Source organism: Triturus cristatus, chromosome 8 (genome assembly GCF_964204655.1).
Source record: "Triturus cristatus chromosome 8, aTriCri1.1, whole genome shotgun sequence".
In the NCBI taxonomy this organism is placed as follows: Eukaryota; Metazoa; Chordata; class Amphibia; order Caudata; family Salamandridae; genus Triturus; species Triturus cristatus.
In genome coordinates this window covers 390,723,173-390,749,343 of record NC_140591.1, presented here as the reverse complement: position 1 = coordinate 390,749,343, position 26,171 = coordinate 390,723,173, and the positions used below count along the sequence as shown (strand labels likewise).

General features: G+C 40.8%; 1 protein-coding gene across 1 annotated transcript in view; it reads right to left on the bottom strand.

The window, feature by feature from the left end:
* The window catches only part of LOC146802170 (uncharacterized), a 178,506-nt gene that overhangs the window by 10,212 nt on the left and 142,123 nt on the right, over positions 1 to 26,171 (bottom strand). The window lies entirely within an intron of this gene.

Below are 26,171 nucleotides of genomic sequence, written 5' to 3'. Positions count from 1 at the left end.
AAGTTTTAGTAGCATTAGAATCCAGTCTTTGCTTATGCATTGATTAAATGAGTCAGGTATTGATACTAAAGTGTAGTCATGAAATATGTAGATTGTGTGCAGTTCCCTTACGACTTCCATTGTAGTGAATGAGTTTTAGTAAACTCCTAGGGATAGTGGTGCTTGTCTAGAATCACACCGTGAGTCTGTGTGCATTTGGGAACCACTGTGAGAGAAGTGCTTGGTAACATCATATATTTGCTGACAGATAACTGTTTTAAAACATGTCATGTTGTCAAGTTTTAGTAGCATTAGAAGACAGTTATGGCTTATCCTTTGATTAAATGAGTCAGGCATTGACACTAAAGTGTAGTCGTGAAATATGTAGATTGTGTGCAGTTCCCTTACCACTTCCACTGTAGTGAATGAGTTTTTGTAAACTCCTAGGGATAGTTGTTCTTGTCTAGAATCACACTGTGAGTGTGTGTGCATTTGGGAATCACTGTGAGAGAAGGATTGGGTAACATCATGTATTTTCTGACAGATAAGTCTATTAAAACCGGTCATGTTGTCAAGTTTTAGTAGCATTGGAAGCCAGTCTTTGCTTATGCGTTGATTAAATGAGTCAGGCTTTAACACAAAAGTGCAGTCTTGAAATATGTACATTGTGTGCAGTTTCGTTAACACTTCCATAGTAGTGAATCAGTTTTGGTAAACTCTTAGGGATAGTGGTTGTTGTCTAGAATCACACAGTGAGTCTGTGTGCATTTGGGAACCACTGTGAGAGAAACATTTGGTAACATCGTGTATTTGGTGACAGATAACTCTTTTAAAACATGTCATGTTGTCAAGTTTTAGTAGCATTAGAAGGCAATCTTTGCTTATGCGTTGATTAAATGAGTCAGGCTTTGTCACAAAAGTGCAGTCTTGAAATATATACATTGTGTGCAGTTCCCTTACCACTTCCATAGTAGTGAATGAGTTTTGGTAAACTCCTAGAGATAGTGTTGTTTGTCTAGAATCACACTGTGAGTCTGGGTGCATTTGGGAACCACTGTGAGAGAAGTGTTTGGTAACATCGTGTATTTGCTGACAGATAACTATTATAAAACCTGTCATGTTGTCAAGTTTTAGTAGCATTAGAATCCAGTCTTTGCTTATGCATTGATTAAATGAGTCAGGTATTGATACTAAAGTGTAGTTATGAAATATGTAGATTGTGTGCAGTTCCCTTACGACTTCCATTGTAGTGAATGAGTTTTAGTAAACTCCTAGGGATAGTGGTGCTTGTCTAGAATCACACTGTGAGTCTGTGTGCATTTGGGAACCACTGTGAGAGAAGTGCTTGGTAACATCATGTATTTGCTGACAGATAACTGTTTTAAAACATGTCATGTTGTCAAGTTTTAGTAGCATTAGAAAACAGTTATGGCTTATCCTTTGATTAAATGAGTCAGGCATTGACACTAAAGTGTAGTCGTGAAATATGTAGATTGTGTGCAGTTCCCTTACCACTTTCACTGTAGTGAAGGAGTTTTGGTAAACTCCTAGGGATAGTTGTTCTTGTCTAGAATCACACTGTGAGTGTGTGTGCATTTGGGAATCACTGTGAGAGAAGGAGTGGGTAACATCGTGTATTTTCTGACAGATAAGTCTATTAAAACCGGTCATGTTGTCAAGTTTTAGTAGCATTGGAAGCCAGTCTTTGCTTATGCGTTGATTAAATGAGTCAGGCTTTAACACAAAAGTGCAGTCTTGAAAGATATACATTGTGTGCAGTTCTCTTACCACTTCCATAGTAGTGAATGAGTTTTGGTAAACTCCTAGAGATAGTGTTGTTTGTCTAGAATCACACTGTGAGTCTGTGTGCATTTGGGAACCACTGTGAGAGAAGTGTTTGGTAACATCGTGTATTTGCTGACAGATAACTATTTTAAAACCTGTCATGTTGTCAAGTTTTAGTAGCATTAGAATCCAGTCTTTGCTTATGCATTGATTAAATGAGTCAGGTATTGATACTAAAGTGTAGTCATGAAATATGTAGATTGTGTGCAGTTCCCTTACGACTTCCATTGTAGTGAATGAGTTTTAGTAAACTCCTAGGGATAGTGGTGCTTGTCTAGAATCACACTGTGAGTCTGTGTGCATTTGGGAACCACTGTGAGAGAAGTGCTTGGTAACATCATATATTTGCTGACAGATAACTGTTTTAAAACATGTCATGTTGTCAAGTTTTAGTAGCATTAGAAGACAGTTATGGCTTATCCTTTGATTAAATGAGTCAGGCATTGACACTAAAGTGTAGTCGTGAAATATGTAGATTGTGTGCAGTTCCCTTACCACTTCCACTGTAGTGAATGAGTTTTTGTAAACTCCTAGGGATAGTTGTTCTTGTCTAGAATCACACTGTGAGTGTGTGTGCATTTGGGAATCACTGTGAGAGAAGGATTGGGTAACATCGTGTATTTTCTGACAGATAAGTCTATTAAAACCGGTCATGTTGTCAAGTTTTAGTAGCATTGGAAGCCAGTCTTTGCTTATGCGTTGATTAAATGAGTCAGGCTTTAACACAAAAGTGCAGTCTTGAAATATGTACATTGTGTGCAGTTTCGTTAACACTTCCATAGTAGTGAATCAGTTTTGGTAAACTCTTAGGGATAGTGGTTGTTGTCTAGAATCACACAGTGAGTCTGTGTGCATTTGGGAACCACTGTGAGAGAAACATTTGGTAACATCGTGTATTTGGTGGCAGATAACTGTTTTAAAACCTGTCATGTTGTCAAGATTTAGTAGCATGAGAAGGCAGTCTTTGCTTATGCTTTTATTAAGTGAGTCAGGCTTTGACACAAAAGTGCACTCCTGAAATATGTAGATTGTGTGCAGTTCCCTTACCACTTCCACTGTAGTGAATGAGTTTTGGGAAACTCCTAGGGATAGTGGTGCTTGTCTAGAATCACACTGTGAGTGTGTGTGCATTTGGGAATCACTGTGAGAGAAGGATTGGGTAACATCGTGTATTTTCTGACAGATAAGTCTTTTAAAACCGGTCATGGTGTCAAGTTTTAGTAGCATTAGAAGCCAGTCTTTGCTTATGCGTTGATTAAATGAGTCAGGCTTTGACACAAAAGTGCAGTCTTGAAATATGTACATTGTGTGCAGTTTTGTTAACACTTCCATAGTAGTGATTTAGTTTTGGTAAACTCCTAGGGATAGTGGTTGTTGTCTAGAATCACACAGTGAGTCTGTGTGCATTTGGGAAGCACTGTGAGAGAAGGATTGGGTAACATCGTGCATTTTCTGACAGATAACTCTTTTAAAACCGGTCATGTTGTCAAGTTTTAGTAGCATTAGAAGCTAGTCTTTGCTTATGCATTGATAAAATGAGTCAGGGTTTGACACTAAGGTGCAGTACCATGTACTATTCTCTTCACTGTGGCAGAACTGAAAATTTAAAAGTTTTACCCAGGCACTGTCCTAGCAGTAGTCTGATGATTTAGTCAGTTTCCAAGTACTTATGTTGTGAACCATTCATTACCAAATAGACTGCTTCAAATGTAATGTCTATGCAGTATGCATGTAGTGTTCTAACATACTATACACTTGTCTTTTACACCTTCAATTCCCTAGTCAGTATCCACACACTTCCAGGAAACACCCTGTCACTCCCTTTGCAGTCCTCTAGTGACCCATTTAGCACCATGTACTAATCCATTCAATGTGCCAAAACCCAAACACTTATAAATTCACAAAGACACCCTCTTTCCAGTACTCTAATGATTCAGTCACTGCCTAAGTATTCATGAACTGAGCCAGGCCTTAGCACATGAACTGTTTCAAACCACTATCCACTATGCATGCACTCTTCTAACCACCTAGACACTTGTCTTTCAGACTTTCAATTCCCTAGTCAGTATCCATACAGTTCAGCAAACATCCTGTCACTCCCTTTGCACTCTTCTAGTGACCCATTCAGTACCAAGTACTAATCCATTCCCTGCGCCAAAAGCCTACCACTTATAAATTCTCCCAGGCAGTCTTTTTGCTGTACTCTAATCATTCAGTCAGTACTCAAGTACTCATGCAGTCAGCCAGGCCTTATCACATAGACTGCTTCAAACGCCTATTCACTATGCATGTAGTCCTCTAACCACCTACACAGCTGTTTTTCACACCTTCTATTCCCTAGTCAGTATCCATACACTTCCAGGAAACACCCTGTCACTCCCTTTGCAATTCTCTAGTGACCCATTCAGTACCAAGTACTAATCCATTCCCTGCGCCAAAAGCCTACCACTTATAAATTCACCCAGGCACTCTCCTTGCTGTAGTCTAATCATTCAGTCAGTACCCAAGTACTCATGCAGTGAGCCAGGCCTTAGCACATGGACTGCTTTAAATGCCTATGCAGTATGCATTCAGTCCTCTAATCAGCTACACAGTTGTCTTTCACACCTTCAATTCCCCAGTTAGTATTCGTACACTTCTAGCAAACACCCTGTTACTCACCAAGTGTGTCTCCTTATAGTACTGTAATCATTCAGTCAGTTAGCATGTAGTCTTTTAGTGAGGTAGGCTTTAGGGCATGAACTGCTTCAAAGTAGTATGCACTATGCATGTAGTGTTTTAACCATCGTCACACTTGTGGTTCAGGGCTATAGTTTCTTAGTCAGTTTTTATATAAAATGTGTTTGTACAGTAATGGAATAGTGTAAATTTGAAAGTTATTAATATACATTTATTTGTGATTCTTTTTTACAGATACTGTTTTTCAACGTTAAAATAGAGAAATTATGCCAGAAAAAAAAGAAAAAGAAAAGAACAGAGACAGGAGGATTATTTGAAGAGACATCAACCACGAGTATTGAATGAACAAGATAATGTGGCTAAAAGGAAAAAATCTTCTGGTAAGATCACGAAGCAATTTATTAAAAATGTTTGTAGGAGCAAACAGAATTTAGATAATGCTGGAACTTCTGAGAATTTTTCAAGTAAGAAAAATATTCAAAATAGGAGGAAAAGTAAAAAAGCAAATGTTCAGTCAAAGGAGATAAAGTATGGTAAAAGAAGGCAAAATCAGTATAAGGAATTACGCAAAAAAATATTTTACAAGAGAGTAGTGCATAATTTTCTGAAAGATGTGAAGAAATATAAAATGAGAGCTTTATTTTATAAAAAGAAGGAGCATATTGAAAGCATTGTGGAAAAGGCTTTTGAAGTAAAAAGGAAACTGTTTATTTTAGTGTTAAACAGAATTCGATCACTAGATAAACCAATATCTGTAATGAAAGCCAAAGGTAGGAGGAAAAGAGTTATTAATAAAAAAAAATTTTTTGTTTTTTTGAGAGAATGGAAACACAGTTCTAGTTCAGAGCCTTTTTTTAATGAAGAGAGTTATTCACTGAGCGAAAAATTATTGTATGCAGTTGACACCAGTGGTAGAGGTTATGAGGTTAGTGACGGTTGTCCAATGGAGAAAGAGAAAATGGTTGAAAGAAATGCAGAAGAAGTGATAGCTGATGAAGTTTTGGGGAGACGTGCTAAAAACCCCGTGTACACTTGGGATTGCAGGAGTGTTTGCAGTGTACGACAGCAATCTATTTAAACATTATGTAGTTTTTTACGAGCCTATACTAAAAAAAGTGTAAAACAAAAGATTAAGCTGTTGCAAGGACTAGACCCTTGCAGAGTGAGAAAACATAGTGGTTTGCAAGGTCATTCTCTGGCTTGTCTTTCTAGGAAAGTTTGTCTAAGTGTTTTTCACCATTTCAGAATGCTGGCAGTACATCATACTCAAATGCGGAAGTTAGTGAGAAGGTTGTATTATGCAAAAAGTCCAGCACTAAAGTTAAGTGAGTTGAACAGTGCTCTTTTGGGTGGGTCAGTATCAGATGTGAAGCAGGTCTGTGAGGATATTGAGGTTTGTTACTTTGGGCCTCAGCAAGGAGTGAAGAAACTGACACATTAGTAGAACAAAATGTTGAAGACAATGTAGAACCCGTAATTACAGAAAAATTTGAGGATGAAATCACAAAGTTTAAGGTAATTTCAGGTGAAAGATCAAATGTTTCTTGTATTTGTTGTCGGCGAACTCACTATAAAAATCAGACTAGGGGTGTCAATCTGTATTTTAAAAGTGAAATAGAAGATAATGATAAGTGGATGGAATTTGCAACTTATTTGTTGGTAGAGGATTGTTTTCATTTGGGATGTGAGCAGCGTATTTGCAAATATTGTTATAACAAATTAGATGAGAATAAAATGCCTGCTAGAGCTGCTCATAATAATCTAGAGTTGGTTGCTATTCCTCCAGAGCTGATAGATTTAAATACGTATGAGTCTATTCTCATACAATGTGTTCACCCGTTTCAGGCTATTGTTCGTATGGAGCCCAAAACAAGTAAATTACCTCCATCAGAGTTGCAAAGAGGATTGAAAGGAAGAGTTGTGTATTTACCATTAGATTTAAGGAAAAATATTGAAACTATTGGTGTAGATCATGCAGAAAATGAGCCACTAGTCATTCTAGTTAATGGTGTTCCTACTAAGAATAAGAAAATCTGGCAAGAGTTAGTGGATGTTAGAAAAGTGCAAAAGGCATCATTGCATCTGTTAAAAAATAAGGAGTACTATAGAAATGTGTTTGTTGGAGAAGAAGAAATAGATTTAGCAGAAGATACTGAAACATTAAGTGGACAAATTGAAAAAGTGGACATGTCCAGATGTGAAGAGATCTATGAACATTACAGTGTACATCCACTTCATTCCAAAGAGGTGATGTGGAATACGATTGAGTTGTTTCAAATGAAAAAAGCAACAGGAAGTCCCATGAGTGTATGAGAAGAGAGCTTGGAAGCTCGTTGTTTTCCGCAGTTGTTTCCAACAGGAAAAGGTGGACGATATGATGAACGTCCTGTGCAGATTCCTGCATCTGAATATCGGACAACAAGATTATATGCAGAAGATCCAATATTTCGTCAATGTATCCCTTATATGTTTCATCTTTTGTTTGAAAGTGACTTGTCTGGACTTTCATATGCAGTAAATCACATTTTAAAAACTGGAATGCATCTTCAAAATGTAACTACAAAGGATTTTATGGATAAAGTGCATCAGAGAGTTGATCATTTAGAATCTCAGTTGATTAATCTGATGGCATGTCAGCGTGGGACTAATGAATATTGGTACCGTCGACATGGAGACCTGAAATGTATGCTACGGAACTTGGGAACTCCTACATGGTTCGTTACACTAAGCTGTGCTGAGTATGCTTGGGATGATTTACTTGAATTTCTTCGAGAGGCAAATTCCAATATAAAACATATTGAATACAAGACACCTGGAGAATTGTGCTCTTTGGATCCTGTCAATGTATGCAGATATTTCAATCATAGATTTGAAGCTATGATGTCTTTCATCTGCAATAAAAAGAATCCTCCTCTTGGAGAAGTTGTGGATTTCTTTTGGAGAAAGGAGTATCAAGCAAGAGGGGCTCCTCACATACATATGTTGTTATGGGTCAAGGACGCCCCCAAATTTGGAACAGATTCAGATGAAACTGTTTTGTCTTTCATTGAAGATTATGCTACATGTTCTCTTCCCAATAGCAGAGAAGACAAAAACTTAAAACAACAAGTCTCACGATTGCAAAGCCACAGGTGTGGAAAATACTGTCGATGAAAGTACAAGTCAAAGGATAAGTTCTATACCAAATGTCGTTTTTTATTTCCACGTCCTGTATTATCCAAAGGAAGAGTGAACAGTTTTATGTCAGCTGTACGACACACCATCACAAGAAAGTCTCCGAAAAACACCTACAACTTAAGAAGAAGCGAAGAATCAAAATATATAAATGACTACAATCCAGTTATTTTATCCATGTGGAACGCTAACATGGATATTCAGTATGTTGCGGACAATTCCATTGCTGTTGCTCGATATGTAACGTCTTACATTACTAAATCAGAAAAGACTGAATTGAAAGAAATGTGGGAAGAGATTTCTCACGAGAAGACTCTAAGTAAGAAATTATACAGTTTCAGTTTCAAGATGTTATCGCATCGTGAAATTGGAGCATATGAATGTTCAGATAGGTTAATATCTGCAAGTCTATATTCCAAAAGTAGAAGAATCATTTGGGTGAGTCTAGGTCTTGCAGGAATGCGAAATCGGGTACTGAAATCTGTTCAAGAAATTGAATATTTAGCAGAAAATGACCCTGAAAGTACAGATATTTTGAAAACCAATACGTTGGACACATACTATCCAAATAGAAGTCATCATCTTGAGAACATGTGTCTCTATGAAGTGCTGCAAAACTACAATTTTAAACTGAATACTACAGAGAACATCAACGATGGAAAATATGCAGTGATTGGTTCCGAAGGGCGTCTGGTGAAACAAAGGAAAGGACATTTAATTAATCACAGAAAACTGAGTTGCGACACTGCTGACAAAAGGGAATTTTACTATTTAGCCCTTTTGCAAATGTTCAAACCATGGCGTTCAGAACTGGAATTACTTTTCCCAGCAATGAAGATTCATTTAATGCTTCTAAAGATAGCATACAATGTAGTGCTTTCGCAAATTATGTCAAAATGTTGAATGATGAAATTGATCAAGAAGCTATAATTGCAGCTGAGATTGCTAGAGACAGTTCTCAAGACAGTCAAAGTTCTGCTGCACTGAGTCAAGATCCACTAGGACAACCAATTGTTGAAAATGAAGCAGCGATTGCAATGAATGAGGTGGAAACAGCAATGTATCAAGCACAAGAAGATGCAATACAGTTAGGAAACTTGGAAGAGCAACTAAATGTTGAACAGAAACAAATATATCAGCAAGTAAAAGAGCAGATTGACCATGGATTACTTCATGAAAAGAGAGGGTGCTCATGTACATCATTTCAACCTATCCGAATGTATGTGAGTGGTCAAGCTGGAACAGGAAAAAGTTTCTTAATTAAAGTAATTACAAGTTATCTGCAAAAAACAACTGAGTCGCATTTGTCTTGTGTTGTCACTGCTCCAACTGGGTTGGCAGCACATAACATTAAAGGAATTACATTACATTGTTTACTAATGTTACCAGTAGAGCATGAGAACAAATTGGAATACCACAAGCTATCTGGAGAAGCTTGCTGTGAAGTTTCAAGAGTCCTGAAGAAAATGAAACTTCTCATTATTGATGAGGTGAGCATGGTTTCAAACTTGATGCTTGCCTTTGTGCATTTAAAAATGCAGCAAATTCTTAAAACAGAGTATGACGTGTTATTTGGAGGAAAACACGTCATAGTTTTTGGAGATCTACTGCAACTGACTCCGGTAAAAGGACAACCGGTATTTAAAACACTTGCTCATGAAGATACCAGAAAGTCTCTTGGCAGTGTTGGTAATGTGAACATTTGGAGTAATTTTGAATACAAAGAACTGACAACAAATATGCAACAGGAAAATGATGCAGTATATGGAAGTATTCTTCAAGATATAAGAATTGGAATTCTTTCAAAAAAAGGTAAAGAAGCTTTGGAGAGTCGATTACTTTGCAATGTCTTTCCAAATGAAAATGCAGTTCCTGCAAAAGTGTACGTGGAAATTGCTAAAAATAAGTTAGTGATTTGCTTAATGCCAACACTGCATGAGTGTTCAATATTCAACGAAGAATTATTAAAACTGGGAAATGAAGAAATTGTAAAAATGGAAGCCATTGATAAAATACTGCATGAAGGAATCACTATTATTTTGACGGGTAAGTTGAGATCAAAACTGGATTGTTTAGAAAAAAATTATCTAAAACTGCTGGTTTAGAAAAGACACTATATGCATGTGTAAACTGTCGGGTAATTTTAAGGCGCAATTGGGATGTAGAGAAAGGTTTAGTTATGGTGCAATGGGCAAAGTGGTGGATTTTGTGAATTATCAGAAAAAAGAAGGAATTGAATTTTAAAAATTAAATTTGATCAGATTGATGAAGTTAAAGAAATTGGTCGTTGTTCAGTTCGTTTTTTGCTTGTTAAAGATTTATATGTCCATAGGAAACAATTTCCATTTTCTCTGGCATATGCAGTGACTATTCATAAATCTCAAGGATTAAGTGTAGACAGTGCATTGGTGAACATTGGATCTACCGTATTTAAAGAGGGCATGGCATATTTTGCTTTGTCGCGAGTCAGAACATTATCTGGTTTGTGTTTGATTGATTTTGATGAGATAAAGGTTACTGCAGATGCAAACCGTATAAAAGAGTATAATAGGTTAAGAAGGGTGTATGCTCCAAATTTAGGTCAATATCCTGTATTTGAAAAGCGTGTGGTTGGTCGAAGAAGAAGGTTAGAGAATATCTGTTCTGAAGGTGTCAAGAAAAGAAAAGAACAAGATGATGTTGTGATTGCAGGTAAAAAGAAATTGGACACTGTTGGAGAGATTGTTGGTTATCAGTTTGAAAATAGTTCTGGTGTCAACTGCTATGCTAATGTAGTGGTCAATGTTGTTTTTTATCTTGAAGATTTGCAAGAACAAATTATGGAGAATCGACAAAAAAGATTTTGTTCTCTGTAGCATTGTGTTTATGATAAATTGAGAACAGATAGAAGTAAAATACAATCTGTTTCAGATGTTCGTAGTCTTTTGGATGTGTGTTCTGGTTCTACACAATTTACACAAAATATCCAACAAGATGCTCAGGAATTTTTAATGTAGATGCTTACCATTTTTGAAAAGGAAGGTGTAGAAATAGTAAATATTTTTGGCCTTTCTTACAAATGGGAACATTATTGTGAAAATTGCATGTATACATGTAACACGAATGTAGACACTGCGAGATTTCTGTATTTAACATTACCAGACTGTAAATCAGTGTCTTTCAATAAATTAGTGAAAGGTGCAATTCAAAACATGGAGTGTAGCCAATGTAAATCAGAAATGTTATCCACATTATTCTTAACAAAATATTGAAAATACATAATTTTAATGATGCAACGTTGTACAGCTGACGGAAGAAAATTGGATACTTTAATAAAACAATTTGTAGCAGCACAACTATCAATATCAGGAAGGACTGGATGCCCTGGGTGGGACCAGGGCTCCCAGGAATACATGTCTGGGTCCTGGGGGATGGGATCCCGGGGGTCAAAATTGGTCTAGGGAGGGGGGGGCCACATGGCCACCTTCTACATTTGTTTGTGGGTAGGCCCTGGTGGATGTGGTCCATGGGGCCAAAATCATCCTCCAATGGCCGTGCGGACCCTCTCCCTCATTTGTTTGTGGCTAGACCCTGGGTGATGAGGTCCCTTGGCTGAAATCGGGCAAGAGTGGGGCCACGCAGCCCCCCTCGCCTTTAAGTTTTTGCAGTGTCGTTTTGGCCCTGAAATTCATTTCACAAAAATTAAACCTCAACATGAGGAACTTACAAATAAAAACATAATAGGTGCCCCCATTAAAAGTTCCACTTCCATAAAGAACAAATGATCTTAACTCCTCGGTTTGGCGAAGGCAAAGCAGGTGTGTTCTCTCAGCAATTCCATATTGAAAAATAATCTGAAATCCTTCATGGAGGTGAATGCAGGTCACAAGTAGGTTCTTTCTGTCCTGTCCTGGTGAAAGCAGAGTCCATGATTCTCCCTTTAAATTGCTATGAGAATGCAAATGTGCAAGGCACTTAGAAGCTTTGCCCATTTGGCCTGCCCACCTTAGTATGCAAATATCTTCCTGTCTTTTTCAAGGATGATGCACAGTTTAACAAGCAGCCTCCCAGTGCGTTTCCCACTGATTTTGGCGAGGAGTTCTTGATACTGAGAAATATGAGGACATTTCCACCTTACAAAGAAGCACTTACTTCATATGTTTGGTGAAGATTTACCTCTCTGTAGTCTTGTTGTCTTCTCTATAGGAGGAATTGTATTGTAACATATTTCTGGATAAAGACGCACCTTGAACAGTGACATTACCAAAATGCACACAAGGTCACTGGTGACAGTTCTTTGTGCTCCATTATGCAGCTCTAGCGTAGAATGTGTACTGGACATTTATTCAAGGAGGTAGCACTTAGTGATTGACCGGTAGAAAGTACTCCACTTGGGTAGATATTTTGTGTGAAACTGTGGATTCCTGTTGGATAAAAGAGCAGATGTGGTTATTTTGTGGCTGAGTCCCTCAAACAGCTACTGATACCCTCACAGACACTTAGACACCCAATTGCACACTCAGGTACTCACACACCCACTCAGACACTGATTCACCCATTCACAGACCCACTTAGACACTCACACAGCCACTCACAGATGCACTCAAACACTCATGCTCCCACTCATAGACCAATATAGCCACTCACACAACCACTGACAGACCAACTCAGAGACTCACACACCCCCTCACAGACTCACTCAGAGACTAATGCACCCACTCACAGACCCACTCAGACACTCATGCTCTCACTCACAAACTCATGGAGGCACTCACAAACCTACTCAGATACTCTAACACCCACTCACAGTCCCACGGAGAGACTCAGAGGCTCATGCATTCACTCAAACATCCACTAAGACTCAATGCACCCACTCGCAGATCCACTCCGACACTCAAACACCCACTCATATACCCACTGAGACACTCAAGTACTCACTCACACACTCACTCTCAAAGGTTACATGTTACAGTTAGGAAATAAAATCTGAAAAACCTTAATAATTCACTTTAAAAAACCAAAGATTACAGAGACGTTATAGTTAGGAAAACACATTAAAAAAAACCTTGGAAATTCACAAAAAGCCAAAGGTTACGAGAGGTTATAACTAGGAAATAGATTAAAAGAAACCTTAGAAATTCACTGAAAAAAACAAACGTGACAGGGACATTATAGTTAGGAAATAGAGTAATAAAAACTTAGAAATTCCCTGAAAAAAACAAAGGTTACACAGACACTGTAGTTAGGCTCAGATTTCACTTGTACAAAGCCAGTAAAATTTAGCAGTTATAGATAGCTGAGCTAACCATAACTTACGCCCCCACAATGCACTGCTTATGAACTCATATATTATATCACTCATGGCATGGTCAGTGACATCACTGATGACATCATTCACAGAAGCACTCACACACCTATTCATACCCTATACGACCTCTCATATACCTACTCACATACCCATCCAACCACTCACATACCCATTCACAGATATATGCAAGTACTCACACAACCACTTACTCATCCATAGAGACACTCACACACCCACTCACTCATACAGCCACTCACACAACCACTCACTTACCCATACAGCTACTCATACAGCCAGTTACTTACCAATACAGCCGGTCACATAGCCAGACACTCACCTATACACTGCTCCAACACCCACTTATTCACCTATACAGCCACTCACACACTCGCTCACTCACCCATACAGTCTCTCAACAGAGGAACTCACTCACCCATACAAGCACTCACACACTCACTCACACACCCACTCACATACCCATTCATACATCTATACAAGCACTCACACATCTACTCACTCACCCATACATCCATTCATGCAGACACTCACTCTATAATACAGCCACTCACACACCAACTCACTTAACCAAACACCCACTCAAACAGCCAGTCACTCAATCATACAGTTACTTACACAGCCAGTCACTCACTCATACAGCCATTCACACACCCACTCACTCACCTATGCAGTCACTTACTGTAGGAACCTGGCTCTATATATTCTGTACTAACGCGAAGTAAACTTGGCAGAGAATCAACGGGGTCCCAAATTGGTATATAGAGGCAAAAGTATATAAAACAAATGCTTTATTTGTAGTAGTGTGGGAAAGAATTAGGCTTATTAGAGGGTAGTGCTAAGCATTTGTTGTACAATAAATGAGACACACACTCAAGAATAAATCTGAGACCAACTGGCATGAATAACACTTATTTTTATATAATTTTTCAGACCAAGAACTTCATTCACAAGTAAGTACTTACTTTCTTAGTTAGAAAAATAACTCACTATTGAGCGCAATTACGCACAAATGAAAGGTCTATGGGAGAAAATTAAAAAATGCATGTAAAATCATACAGTTAGTTTTATGGGTTCACCTTCGGAGTTTAGAATAGCAGCAGGCCAATGTCTAATGTTCCACCAGCAGATCATCAGGAGCTTCCTGGATTTGGCTGGGGGCAGTGTGCTGAGGGCGTTGGTAGCTGGAGCACCACAAAGAAAGGGGGCCACCTAAAAATAGGCTGCGAGGGGACTTACAGGTAAGTCTGTGGACCCCAAATGAGGGATCAGGTTGCAAGGGCCTCAGGAACATGGAGGCACAGCTGGTTCATCTGTTTTCAAGTCGTGCTGGGGTGAGAGCCTTCACTCTCAGAGGCCAGGAGCAATGCCTGCTTCATACCTCCTCCAGTCTGCAATGGCATTCTAAGGTGGAAAGCTTAAAGGCAATGCTGCCTTGGAAATGCCACCTTCAGTCAGGGGAGGATGCCAACTCCCCTTTTGTTGCTCCACTTTTGGAGGGAGGAAAGGTGGGAACATTTGTTAGATTAGGAGGTGGGCCCACTTTCAGGCAGCACCACCCCTAAGGTGGGACAGGTGATGTGGATTCCACTTTTCAGATTCCTCCATTTTGGGAATGAGAGTATTAGCCAAGAAGGGTTAGGGTTGTGCCCACTCCCAAAAGAGGGTGTAGACATTCTAAAGGAAGGTAGCCCAGTGGTTACTACCTGTCACTCCCTGTAATGCCCCTAAATCTAGTATTTAGATAGCAGCCCTTGACCCTGAACTTCTGATTCAATGGACTTAAGAGGAAAACGAACAAAGAAGAGCTGCTGAACCCGAAAACCGAGAGCCTGCTGTGGACATTGGGCATGAAACCTTGCCTGCTGCTGCAAAGACTCAACCATCATGGTGTGCTGTCTTGTCCTGCTGCTGTGAGGACTCTAAAAACCCCAGAGGACCTTCAGCACTTTGAAAATCACTCAAAAACTCACTTGGACTAGAGGAGTTACTCTCCCCCTGCAGACCGCAGGTACAGAACTCACAGAGACCAGTCTATTGACTTGCAGCTCCCCAGCCTGACTGACACTGCAGCCACCCTGAAAGAGGTACTCATACTCTGGGAGGTCAACTCTGTCTACCCACTGAGTGTGAACACACCAGGGCCTACTGGAGCTGTGCCATATAAATCCCTGGGGTACCCCACCGCCTGCAACCTACACTAAGACGAAGAGTCCAATCCGTACTCTAACTGCCCAGGAAGCTAGCACCCATTGAGGGACATCAGAACCACTGAAATCCACTTTTTGAGTGGCCCAGCTGTCTGGAAACATCCCTGCAGGCTGCGTGCCCCTGATGTGAAGATAACCTTGATGCACAGAGCCCAGCTGTCCTATCTACTCTTCACCCAGCCTGTTGGTACCAAACATCTTGTCTAAATAAATCCTCACTAATGCCAGTGTTGGATTTATTAATAAATGCAGACAGGAGAACATTTAGAGGGTCCCCTGAAAACCTACAAAACACTGGTGTTGTCTCTGACTGGTCATAGCCAGTCTGCCATCCCCAGACATGTTTCTGACCACATGGGGTGAGAGCCTGTGCTTTCAGAGGTCAGAAAGAAAGCCTGCTCTGGGAGGACTTGCTTCACACCTCCTCCAGGCTGGACTGGCCTTCCAGAGTGTGAAGCTTCAAAGATGTTGCCACCTTTGAAGTTCAGCCTAGGGATCCCCAAATAGTGGGGGATGCCAACCCCCCTGCCCTGCTCCATATTTGGTGAGAGGACAGGTGAGAAAATTAGTTAGATGAGGAGGATTGTCCACATTCAGCCAACACCACCCCATAGGTGTGGCAGGTGATGGGAACTCCTCTCCTGAAAATCCACCTTTTTGAGATGGTGGAGAAACAATCTATCAGGGCTAGGGTAGTGTCCTTTCCCACAGGAAGTGGTTACTTAGGGGTGTAGGGCCCCTAAAAGTAGGTAGCTCATTTGCTGCCATCTGTCTCCTCCTGTAACGCCCCTAAATATTTCATTTAGATGGCATCCCTAGACCTTGAACCCAAATTTGATTGAAAAGAAGAAGACCAGGACAAAGAAGACTCGCCTCCCGTGAACTGAAGTCCTGCTTCAAGAAGAAATTGTCACCAAACCCTGTCTGCTGCCTCTAGGACTCAAAAATCAGAGTGTGCTGTGCTGTTCTAAACCTATGAAGCCTCCAAGAACCCCGGAGAACCCCCAGACCTCAAGAAATTGCCCAAAACCCCCCTTGGAGTTAAGGTATCACTCCCCTGCACACCCCTGGCACCAATTCTGCTGAGTCTGGGTTATCGACATACTACTCCCTGAAGACTTTGATGCAGCACCCACACCAAAAGAGGTACAACAGCTCTGGAGGGTCATATATGTCTCCCCACCATGTTTGGAGATACTAGGATCTACCAGAGCCCCACTGTACCAAACCCAGGGTACTGGACACCTTACAGCAAACTGTAAGATGAAGAGCCCATTCCGGACTCCAATGATTCCAGGAGCAAGCATCCATCATAAAACATTGCTACCCCTGAGACCCATATCCTGAGTGGCCGAGCTGTCCTGAAATTGCCTCTACAAGTTACCTGCCCATGACCACGAGGACTTCTCGACACATGACATCCGGCTGCCCTATCTGCTCTGCACCCGGCCCCAGCTGCCCCGGTAATGATGAATAGCTGTGCTCCTGCGGTCCTGTGAACCTTGCTACCTCCTCCTCCCAATAGGAGCCAATGGACTTATCTCCATGTCCTCCTGTGCAGTGTCTTTTCAGGTGTCCCCCTTCTATGTAGGGCATTAGCTACCAACACCTAACGCGCCTTGCTGCCGGCCGAATCTGGGATACTCCTGATCTTCTGCTGCTGGAACTTTTGGTCAGGTCCTGCTAGCAACCTAAAACAAGAAGGTGAACATTTCGAAAGCATTGCCTGATTTTGTATGCATTTTTCTTCTTTTCTCCATTGACTTCAATGGTGTGTAATTGGGCACAAAAGTGATATATTCTCCGAACTCCTAAAAATCATAACACATTAAGTACTTACTATAGATTGAAGTTCTTGGTCCTAAAAAATACATAAAAATGTATGGTATTTTTTATAAATTGTTCTCAGATTTGCTCTTAATTGCATCTCATGCTTAGCACTACCCTCTGATAAGCCTACCTGCGAGCCCACACTACAACAAAAAGAGCATTAGTATTATCTACTTTAACCTCTGTGTACCAGTAAGGGATCCACTGGATTCTCTGCACAGTGTTCTTCATTTTAGTACACTATATAAAGAGCCAGCTTCATACACACATCAATACGGTCACTCACACAGCCACTCATTCACTCACACAGCTGCTCACACATCAACTTATACACCCATACAGCCACTTACACACTCACTCAAACACCCCTATAGGCACTCAAACACCCACTCACACACTGATTCACACAGACACACAGCCAATCACATAATATGTTAGAAATAGTATCACTCATTAGAAGTATACTATTTTAAATTTTGTGGTACCTTGGCATAAATGTTAACACTCATAAACATTTAAAAAACACTCACTGGATGATGTCATCAAAGATGTTATCAGTGATGCCATTTGAGATGTCATAAGTGATGTCACTGACCATGTCATGAGTGATGCAATTGGTGAGGTCATAAGCAGTGCATTGCGGGAGTGTTAAATGACATCCTTGATGGCATCACTGATGACATCATCTACAGAGCCACTCTCATACCAACTCACACCCCATACCACCTCTCATGCACCCAATTTCACTGCCACACAACCACTCACATATCCAATCATAAACCCTTACAAACACTCATCTATCCATTCACTCATTAGAGCTCATTAGAGCCACTCATATACCCATTCACTCACTCGTACAGACACTAACACAATCAGTCACTCACCTATAGAGATACTCACCCACCCAATCCCTTACTCATACAGATGCTGGCTAACAAATGTATTCAGTTTCCTAAACAGTTACTGTGACAACTCCATACTCTCCCATAGAGCAGCAATCACACTCACTCACTCACACAGCCACTAACACGCCCACTTATTCACCCTTGCAGTCACTTATGTATCCTCACAATCACTCATACAGATGCTCATATACCTGCAAACTTACTCACACAACTACTTACATACCTATTCACACATCCATGCAGCTACTAACACAAGCACACACTCTTACTCTTACACCCACTCATACACACATTCACTCTCCAAAACAGGCACTCATACCCACTTACTTAACTACAATCATACTCAAACAACTACTCAGTAACCCATACAACTGCTCACACACCTACTGGCATAACTATATAGACTCTCACACAGTCACTAAGTCACCCATAGAGCTACTCCCACACCCACTAGCATATCCATACAACCACTCACACACCCACTGACACACCCATACATCTATTCATTTACCCACTAACACATCTGTACAGCTATTCACATTCACACCCCCATACAGCCACTTATATAGTCCCCCACACACCTATATAGCTACTGAGACAGCCATTCACAGACAGATTTGGACAGTCTAACAATCACTCATATAATATATATTAGAAATAGGATCACCCTTTCACTTACTGGATGATGCCTCTATTGATATCATCAGTGATGTCATTTGAGATGTCATCAGTGATGTCCTCAATGATGTCACTTTCCATGTCATGAGTGATGTAATATGTGAGGACATAAGCAGTGCATTGTGGGGGCATAGGTTATAATTAGCTCAGGTAACTATAATTGCTGAATTTCCATGGTTGTGTATGAGTGAAACCTGAGCCTAACTATAACGTCCCTGTAACATTCATTTTTTAAAGTGAAGGTCTAAGGGTTTGTTTAATTATATTTCCCAACTATAACATCACTGTAAACTTTGGCTTTGAAAGTGAATTTCTAAGGTTTAAAAAAAACAGTATTTACCAACTTTATGTAACCTTTGTTTTTTCAGTGAATTTCTAAATTTTTTCAAATTCTATTTTTTAACTATGACGTGCCTGGAAGCTTTGTCTTTTTTAAAGAAGTACTAAGGTTTTTTAAATTTCATTTCGTAACTGTAACACCTGACTGTTGTGGGCTGCTTGCCAGATGGAGACTACCTCAGACAGAGCTGCTGAAAGTTTCACTCTCGGAGGCTACTGAGCCTATGGAGCCTGCTTCAGACAGAGGTGCTGAGCGCCTCAGTCTCTGTGAAAGCTCAGACTCAGTAAGTGACTGTGTACCTGAATATATATGTGAGCCAGAGTGTGTATCATTACTTGTATGAGGATGGTTGGTTTTGTACGAGTGAAATGGGACTCTAACTATAACATTCCCATAACCTTTGTTTTTTCTGTGAATTTCTATGTTTTTTAATGCTATTTCCTTTTGAGAGTGAGTGTGTCAGCGTCTCACTAGGTGTGTGAGTGGGTGCTTGAGTGTCTGAGTGGGTCTGTGAGTGGGTGCATGACTGTCTGAGTGGGAGTCTGAGTGGGTGTGTGAGTACCTGAGTTCTACTGTGAGTGGGTGCATGAGTGCCTGCGTGGGTTCTGCTAATTTTCTCCCATTTTTCTGCTCATTGCTGAACTTTATTTTTCCTCTTTGTGAGAGGCCTGGGTGGAGATCGTGGCATTTCACACCACGGAATTCCGCAGAGTTACTGAAAAACTCATCGGACTTCAGTGATTACTCTGCCACTCCTACTTTAGTCGTCTTGGATGCTCAGGATAGTTAGGAGCCAAGAAACCCTTCTGTTACCACCAGTAAGTCACCCACAGCCAGATTGCTGAAACCTTGTTGGAGGCCCGCCCTCTTTGTCATCCAGTCTGCAAATGTGCCTCCTGGTGCACTACTGGTTGGAGGATGAAGTCCCCTTGGCTGCTGAGCATTCTTGGGTGCTAAGAACCTCTATTGTTGCCAACAGTAAGTCCCCCATGTGGGATTGCTGAGACCTCGCCTGAGGCTCCTCCCCCTTTCTCAATCTCTCTGTCAACACACCTCCTGGTGCACTACTGGTTGGGGAAGTAGTCCCATTGGCTGCTGAGGGTCCTTGGGGGCCAAGAACCCATATTGTTGCCACCAGTAAGTCCCCCACACTAGGACTGTTGGAGGGCCATCCACTTTCTTAACAACTCTGCAAATGCACTTCCTGGCACACCACTGGTTGGGGATCAAGTCCCCTGGGCTGGTGAGGGTCCTTGAGGGCAAATAACCGCTATAATTGCCACTAGAATGTCCCCCACAGATGGGATTGCTGAGACCTTGTCGGAGGCCTTGTCCCATTTCTCAGCCACTCTGCAAATGCACCTCCTGGGGCATTACTGGTTGAGGGATGAAGTCCCCCTGGATGCTGGGGGTCCTTCCTTTGGGCCAAGAACCCCTAAAAGTGCCACCAGTAGGTCCTCCACAGTGGGATTGCTGAGACACCATCAGAGGCCCGCTCCCTTTCTCAACCACTTTGCTAATATGCCTCCTGGCGTACTACTGGTTGGGGGATGACGTCCCCTTGGCAGCTGAGGGTCGTTGGGGACCTCTTTCTGCTTGTTTATGACCTCTATTTTGCCTCTTTCTGCTTGTTTCTGATCTCTATTTTGCTTCTTTCTGCACGTTTCTGGCTTATATTTTGCCTCTTTCTGGTCATTTCTGACATCTATTTTGCTTCCTTCTGCTAATTTCTTGTCTCCATTTTGCCCCTTTCTGCTAGTTTCTGATCTCTATTTTGCTTCTCTCTATGCAATGCTGACCTTTAGTTCACCTCTTGCTGCTGATTTCTGACCTTTATTTTGCCTCTTTTTGCTCATTTCTAATTTCTATATTGCCTCTTTTGCGTATCTCTGACCTGTATTTTGCATCTTTCGGCTAGTTTCTGATCTTTATTTTGCCTCTTTTGCTCATTTCTGACCTTTTGTTTTACCCCTTTATGCTCATTTCTGACCTTTATTCAGCCTTCTTCTGCTCAATTCTGATCTCTATTTTGCCTCTTTCTGCCATTTCCTACCTTTATTCTGCCTCGTTCTGCTTGTTTCTGATGTTAATTTTGCCTCTTTCTGCTCGTTGCTGACCTTTAGTTTGCCTCATTTTCCTTGTTGCAAACCTTTATTCTGCCTCTTTCTGGTCGTTTTTACCTTTATCTGCCTCTTTTTGCTTGTTGCTGATGTTTAATTTGCCTCTTTCGACTCGTTTCTGATCTCTATTTTACCTCTTTCTGCTCGATTCTCACGTTAATTCTGCCTCTTTCTGCTCATTGCTGATGTTTTGTTTGCCTCTTTCTGCTAGTTTCTGATCTCTATTTTGCCTCTTTCTGCTTGATTCTGAACTTTATATTGCCTCTTTATGCTCGTTTCTGCTCTTTATTTTGCCTCTTTATGCTCATTTCTGATCTCTATTTCTGCTCTTGCTGCTAGTTCCTGATCACTATCCGACCTCTCTATGCTTATTTTCGCACGTTTCTTCTTGTTTCTGATATCTATTGTGCCTTTCTGCTAATTTCTGTCCTTTATTCTGCTCATTTCTAATCTCTATTTTGCCTCTTTTGGCATGTTTCTTAGCTTTATTTTGCCTCTTTCTGCTCATTTCTGATCTCTATTGTGCCTCATTCAGTTTGTCCCTGATCTTTATTTTGCTTCTTTATGCTGCCGGCTCCCAGTCTCCTGCCATTGCTCCTGCACGGAGGGTGCTAAAAGGCAGCTCTCTCCATGCAGGAGCAATTCTTTTATCTGTTTCCCTGTCTGCTTGACCGTGGCCCGAGCAGGAAAACAGACAAAACCTCCTCTTCCAGCAAGCATGGGCATTTTCTCAGCTCTCGTTCGCTGGAAGCAGAGCATTTGCTTTGACTTGGTGGGAGCTGTCAAAAGCTTCCACCAGGTCAGAGCAAACAGCTATGGAGGGCCAATAATGAATTCAGGAGGGGGCCGTGCTTTGATCCGCATGGGCCGGCCCCCAGGATGTGGTTGTCCCCTGGACCATATATTGTCCAGGAGGGTGCAACACGGCCCCCTCCTTCTTTTAAAAAAAAGGAATGGGCTAGAGGGAGCTAGTGGTCCCCAGGGATGGGAGGGTTCGCACGCCCCTGGCAACAGTTTTCAAATTGCCCCTGGGAGGTGTGTATCCTAGCAGTGAGTGTTCCAAATATGGTTACTATGGAAACAGAGGTAAAAGTGCTATGGGTAACGGGACAAGAAAGAGTAGACTGTTAATCTGAAAAACATGGTGGTATGGAAATATTGCTTATTAGGGAGTGTTTGTGTTGAAAATCAGTACTTTTTACAAAGTAAACTAGAAATGCAATGCTTAAACAGAAGATTGTTAAGTGGTTTAACAGGCTCCTGCATGGATTTCCGAATTGTTTGCGATGTTACACAAAGAGTCGTGCTGAGCGCCATGGCAGATTTGCGAATCCGCTCAAAAGCACTACCAAATGGGGCTTGATATATGAGTCTTGCAAAGGGTTAAAAACTGTGACCATGCAGAAGTGGTATAACAAACGTAAAATATGAAAGGAAAGTTATGATTTCCTTGCAACATCAGCATCACTGAAAACAGAGTGGGAAGAGTTGCCATTAATGAGTCCTATGTACTGAGAGTGGTACATCATTCCTGTGCTACTCACTTCAGATTTTCACTGACAAGACATTTGAATTGACAGTGAGAAAAAAATTGGAGAGCAACAAAAACATTTCATAGGTATGTCAATTGGGGTGTACTTTTATCTTATGTTATGTTAAAGGGATTTATAAAGCACATAGTTGCCCCAAAAAAGGGAGATTCCCAGCACTGGAGCTCACAGATGGACAAACTGTAGCCAACAGCCTAACAGAAAAGGGAAGACATTAGATGGAAAAGAGCCATGTATTCAGGGATTGCTTGAAGTGCAGATGGGTCTCAATGTATCTAATGGGGAGAAGTAGTGAATTCCACAAAACAGGAACCTTAGCACGAAAGGAGCGGCCTCCAGCTCTGGCTCTCCTGAAATGCAATAAAAGATTGGACAACATGGGGGCTCTCTAGGAGTACAGAATCTTATAAGCAACACACAAGGTTTTAAGTGAATGCGCTTCTCCACTCGGAGCCAATGCAGTGTGAGGAGAAGATGGGAGACAGGGCAAAACTTTGGGGCATATTATCAAGGACGGTGTTAAAAATTATCACCGGTTTAGCGGCAGAAAACTGACGCTAAAGCGGTGATAAGGGGCTTGCTAATATGCCCTTGAGAATTCCAATAGAAGTCCATGTTCTGGTGTGAACATGGGCTTCTATTGGAATTCTCCAGGGCATATTATCAAGCCCATTATCACTGCTTTAGTGACAGTTTTCTGCCGCTAAACCAGTGATAATTTTAACGCCGTCGTCCTTGATAATATGCCCCTTTGAGAGTAAAAGAGCAGCCTGGCTTCCTCATTTTGGGCAAGTCTTCTGACAACAGACTTATTCGTTCCTAGGTACAAGATGATGCAATAGTCCAGGCATGACAGAATTACTGCCTGGATGATAGTTTTTCGGTTGCTAGAGTCAAAGAGGGCAAGAATGGGTTTGAGACTTCTCAAAAACCCAAAGCAGGTGTCTGTTACCAATTTAGCTTGAGCATCAAAGGCAAAGGTGCTGTTCATGACAACTCCTAAAAGTTTATGGAGGCCTTGGGGGTGGGGGAGGCCCAAGTGACAGGGGCCACCAATGGGTGTCTTTTGCCAGTAGGAGGACTTCAGGTGGGGCCAATTGGCATTCATTCTTTCAGCAACCGCTAATAGTCCTGTTTGAAAGTTAGACCTGTCAAGCGTAGGATTATCTGTAAAGGAGAGCACCAGCTGAGTGTCCTCATCATAAGAAATTAGTGCAATCCCTGTGGATTTGATTACCTGTGCCAGTGGATGGATGCAGCTATTTAACAGGGTAGGGCTCGTTGAAGAGCCCTGGGGAACCCCACGGGGTAAAGTATGCGATTAAGAGCTGTGGGTGGGTGAAAATACCTGGAAAGAACATTTAGATAGAAAAGATGCAAACCGGGTAATGATGGTAGTTTGGTACAACATAACAAAGGCAGTCTACTTAACCATAGACAGCTGACTTGCCAGACTGCTGTAAAAAGGGAGTTTTTCTACTTTGCACTTCTGCAGCTGTTTAAGGCTTGGCATTCTGAATCAGAATTACTAGGAGAGTTTGACTGCTACTAAGACTCTTTCAAGGCTGCAAAGGAGAGCATTGAGTGTTCAGTATTCCCTAACTATTTGAAAATGCTACATGATGAAATTGAATAGGAAGAAACAATTGCTGCTGAGGTAGCTATGGAGAGTTCACAAAGCAGCCAAAGCTCAGGTCCTCTTGGACAGCCAACAATTGAAAATTAAGCTGCCATTGCAAAATAATGAGGTGAAGACCACAATACAACAAGCAATACAGGAAACTATTGATATTGAATGGCTAGTTTCACAATTAAATGATGAGCACAAAGAAAAATACACATGGAGATGAAAGACAGGGTGGAGCATAGATTACTCCGTGAAAAGAAGGGTGGGCATTCACATCATTTAAGCCTTTACTGTTGTTTGTCAGTGGTGAAGTTGGCAATAGTAAACGCTTTTTAATACAGGTTCTTACTGCTTTCCAACAGAAGACTACAAAGTGTAATTTGTCATATGTAGTAACTGCACCCGGTTCTTCCAGAAATTGATTTGAATTGAAGTGTTAAATAAAGAAATTGCTCTGAATCTACTTCTGCACTTGATGTGAATTGGCAATATTCACACGCATGGTTCCATGAGTAAGTGATTCCAAATAATTTATCAATGCATATTTCCTCTTCTTCTAAAACTCCAAAGATCACCATTGGAAACTCCTGTACATCCTGTTGAGTGTTTAGAGTAAACTGTACAGATCCACTACATATATCTGCAAGGTCTTCAATGTGTGACTTACAAAGTGTTATAGACCTATACTACGTTAACATTGCAGCAAAGCTTTCTGTTCAATTGCATATACACTGTGAGGTAATTGAAAGAGTATGTTTAAAACAACATTTGCATAGCAGTTGACACCAGAGGGGCTTGACAACAGGTAAGCAAGAATATCTCCCTCATTGTCAAAAACATTTCTTAACAACTTCCTTCTTCTCTATCATTTCCTTCTCCCTAACAACATCACTACACTCCTTGAAAATGTTTTCACTTTGGACAGATGGTGCATTTTTTATAAATGAGATACTGTCCTAAATGAGGAGCATGAAGACTTCTTAATCAAATGTATTCTTTCACACAACTTGGATCAGTGCTTACTTTGCTGCCATCAGATGCAACCAGATACAAACCAGACAATGTTCTTACTCAAGATAAGGCTACATATGGCATCCCTTATGCTGCATCTACACTTAATCCTTAAGATTTATGAATAGTTACAGTGTATGCTAGAGAAACTGGAAACAGTTTCCGTTGCACATATTAGCCTTTCACAAGCAATAAACATACAATGGACCTTCCAATCTGCTTTACGCTATCAATCTGATCAAATGTAATTGCTAGGAACACTATCTCACTCCTGTCAGCAAAAAATGAAATCAATAACTCTACCCCTAGCTCCATTAACTAATCCTTTCCCAATATTTATATTTCAAAGCACATTACTCTACAGTTCTTTTTTAAATTTTTTGGGTGGTTCTAAATGCTTTACTTTTTTCAGCGTTTTTGTTAGTTTTTTAAAATGGCTACTCTAAAAACAAAGCTATAAAAACAACATGCACACAATTTGAGCAACACCTTAAAAAATCACATTTGTGGCATTTTGTTGCATTGATCATTGCAATAAATGACTGCTCTCCAACAGTTAAAACTCCATAACATTTTCTTCAATAAGTATCAATAACAGACAATTCTGGTACTGTTGCTGGAAAAACTTGCGTTCCTTGCAGTAGTAGGACAACACCAGCACCTAGGTCTATCACACCAGATCTTGGATAGTGGAAGGCGCATCTCACTCTTTTTTTGCTCTACAAAGATGCTGCAGGTGAATGGTTTTTATGTGCATCAACATGCTGCTGGTGCCGTGGCTATATTTCTTCGCGGTCCCTTTTGACAAAATCTTATTGCAGAGTTTGCACTGCACCTCCTTCTCCACTGCATTTTTACCTCAGAAAGAATTGTGAAAAACTGCCATGCGATAGACTCCTTTCGGTTTGGCACCTGTTCTGG